Genomic DNA, 3,398 nt, shown 5'->3' on the forward strand with positions numbered 1-3,398 from the left:
TATGTTCTTGATGTTCAGCATGACATTCATAGTGTTCTTGGTGTTCATCTTGACATTCATAGCATTCTTGCATGCATTCATTGTTTTGATCTAAAAATTTCATGCATTGTATCATTTTTCTTGTTTTTCTCTCCATAAAAATTCAAAAAAAAAAATATATCTTTCCCTTTTTCTCTCATCAAATTCGAAAATTGAGTTGACTTTTTCAAAAATTTTTAAAAATCAAAGTTGTTCCTTATGAGTCAAATCAAATTTTCAATTTGAAAATCTTATCTTTTTCAAAAATCAAATCTTTTTCAAAATTCTTAGTTATTTTCGAAAATTAAAAAAAAATATTTTTCAAAAATCTTTTTCTTATTTTTATATCAAATTTTCGAAAATAATATAATCAATTAATGTTTTGATTCAAAAATTTGAAGTTTGTTACTTGCTTGTTAAGAAAGATTCAAACTTTAAGTTCTAGAATCATATCTTGTGATTTCTTATGAATCAAGTCATTAATTGTGATTTTAAAAATCAAATCTTTTTCAAAACTAATTTCAATCATATCTTTTCAAAAATATCTTCTTATCTTATCTTTTTCAAAAATATCTTTTCAAAATATCTTTTCTAACTTCCTAACTTCTTATCTTTTCAAAATTTGTTTCAACTAACTAACTAACTTTTTGTTTGTTTCTTAACTTTTTCAAAACTACCTAACTAACTCTCTCTCTCTCTAATTTTCGAAAATATCTTCCCTCTTTTTCAAAAATTTCTTTTTTATTAACTAATTATTTTTATTTTTTATTTAAAAAAAATTTTTTCGAAAAAAATACTAACCTTTTTCAAAAACTATTTTCAAAAATCACTAACTCTTTTTCAAAAATTGTTTTCGAAAATTCACTTCCCCCTCTCATCTTCTTCTATTTGTTTATTCATCTACTAACATCTCTTCCTCACATCATCACCAAATTCGAACCCCCTCCTCTATCTGTGTTCGAATTTCTTCTTCTTTTCTTCTACTAACAATAAGGAACCTCTTTACTGTGACATAGAGGATTCCTCTTCTTTTCTTGTTCTCTTCTCTTTCTTATGAGCAGGGACAGAGAAAAAGGCATTCTTGTTGAAGCTGATCCAGAACCTGAAAGGACTCTGAAAAGGAAACTAAGAGAAGCTAAATTACAACAATCCAGAGACAACTTGATTGAAAATTTTGAACAAGTAAAGGAAATGGCAGCCGAACCCAACAACAATGCAAGGAGAATGCTTGGTGACTTTACTGCACCTAATTCCAATTTACATGGAAGAAGCATCTCCATTCCTGCCATTGGAGCAAACAACTTTGAGCTGAAACCTCAGTTAGTTTCTCTGATGCAGCAGAACTGCAAGTTTCATGGACTTCCATCTGAAGATCCTTTTCAGTTCTTAACTGAATTCTTGCAGATATGTGATACTGTTAAGACTAATGGAGTAGATCCTGAAGTCTACAGGCTCATGCTTTTCCCTTTTGCTGTAAGAGACAGAGCTAGATTATGGTTGGATTCTCAACCCAAAGACAGCCTGAACTCTTGGGATAAGCTGGTCACGGCTTTCTTAGCCAAGTACTTTCCTCCTCAAAAGCTGAGCAAGCTTAGAGCTGATGTTCAAACCTTCAGACAAAAAGAAGGTGAATCCCTCTATGAAGCTTGGGAAAGATACAAACAGTTGACCAAAAAGTGTCCTTCTGACATGCTTTCAGAATGGACCATCCTGGATATATTCTATGATGGTTTATCTGAGCTATCAAAGATGTCACTGGACACTTCTGCAGGTGGATCCATTCACCTAAAGAAAACGCCTGCAGAAGCTCAAGAACTCATTGACATGGTTGCTAATAACCAGTTCATGTACACTTCTGAAAGGAATCCTGTGAGTAATGGGACGCCTATGAAGAAGGGAGTTCTTGAGGTTGATACTCTGAATGCCATATTGGCTCAGAATAAAATATTGACTCAGCAAGTCAATATGATCTCTCAGAGTCTGCATGGAATGCAAGCTGCATCCAACAGTACTCAAGAGGCATCTTCTGAAGAAGAAGCCTATGATCCTGAGAACCCTGCAATAGCAGAGGTAAATTACTTAGGTGAACCTTATGGAAACACCTATAACTCAACATGGAGAAATCATCCAAATTTCTCATGGAAGGATCAAAAGCCCCAACAAGGCTTTAATAATGGTGGAAGAAACAGGTTTAGTAATAGCAAGCCTTTTCCATCATCAACTCAGCAACAGACAGAGAACTCTGAACAAAATGCTTCTAATTTAGCAAATCTAGTCTCTGATCTATCTAAGGCCACTGTAAGTTTCATGAATGAAACAAGGTCTTCCAATAGAAATCTGGAAGCACAAGTGGGCCAGCTGAGTAAAAGGATCACTGAAATCCCTCCTAGTACTCTCCCAAGCAATACAGAAGAGAATCCAAAAGGAGAGTGCAAGGCCATTGACATAAGCGCCATGGCCGAACCTGTGAGGAGAGGAGAGGACGTGAATCCCAAGGAGGAAGACCTCCTGGGACGTCCAGTGATTAATAAGGAGCTTCCCTCTGAGGAACCAAAGGACTCTGAGGCCTATCTAGAGACCATAGAGATCCCATTAAACCTCCTTATGCCCTTCATGAGCTCTGATGAATATTCCTCTTCTGAAGAGAATGAGAATGTTACTGAAGAGCAAACTGCCAAGTTTCTTGGTGCAATCATGAAGCTGAATGCCAAATTATTTGGCATTGATACTTGGGAAGTTGAACCTCCCTTGTTCATCAATGAACTAAGTGATCTGGATCAACTGACATTGCCTCAGAAGAGACAGGATCCTGGAAAGTTCATAATACCCTGTACCATAGGCACCATGATCTTTAAGGCTCTGTGTGACCTTGGTTCAGGAATAAACCTCATGCCCCTCTCTGTAATAGAGAAACTGGGAATCTATAGGGTGCAAGCTGCTAAAATCTCATTAGAGATGGCAGACAGCTCTAGAAAACAGGCTTATGGACAAGTAGAGGACGTGTTAGTAAAGGTTGAAGGCCTTTACATCCCTGCTGATTTCATAGTCCTGGATACTGGAAAGGAAGAGGATGAATCCATCATCCTAGGAAGACCTTTCCTGGCCACAGCAAGAGCTGTGATTGATGTTGACAGAGGTGAAATATTCCTTCAATGGAATGAGAACTCCCTTGTGTTTAAAACTCAAGGATCTCCCTCTGCAACCATGGGGAGGAAGCAGAAAAAGCTTCTCTCCAAGCAGAGTCAACCAGAGCCCCCACAGTCAAACTCTAAGTTTGGTGTTGGGAGGCCACAACCAAACTCTAAGTTTGGTGTTGAACTCCCATATCCAAACTCTAAGTTTGGTGTTGGAGAGTCTCAACAAAGCTCTGCACATCTGTG

General features: G+C 37.0%; 1 non-coding gene across 1 annotated transcript; it reads right to left on the reverse strand.

The window, feature by feature from the left end:
• Nucleotides 1–1,605: 1,605 nt before the first annotated feature.
• LOC112761325 (small nucleolar RNA R71) lies at nt 1,606–1,713 on the reverse strand. The gene has a single exon (XR_003181725.1). It is a non-coding gene; the product is annotated as a small nucleolar RNA R71 (small nucleolar RNA).
• Between the last annotated feature and the right edge of the window lie 1,685 nt (nt 1,714–3,398).

The sequence above is a fragment of the Arachis hypogaea genome, chromosome 16, assembly GCF_003086295.3.
Source record: "Arachis hypogaea cultivar Tifrunner chromosome 16, arahy.Tifrunner.gnm2.J5K5, whole genome shotgun sequence".
Taxonomy (NCBI): Eukaryota; Viridiplantae; Streptophyta; class Magnoliopsida; order Fabales; family Fabaceae; genus Arachis; species Arachis hypogaea.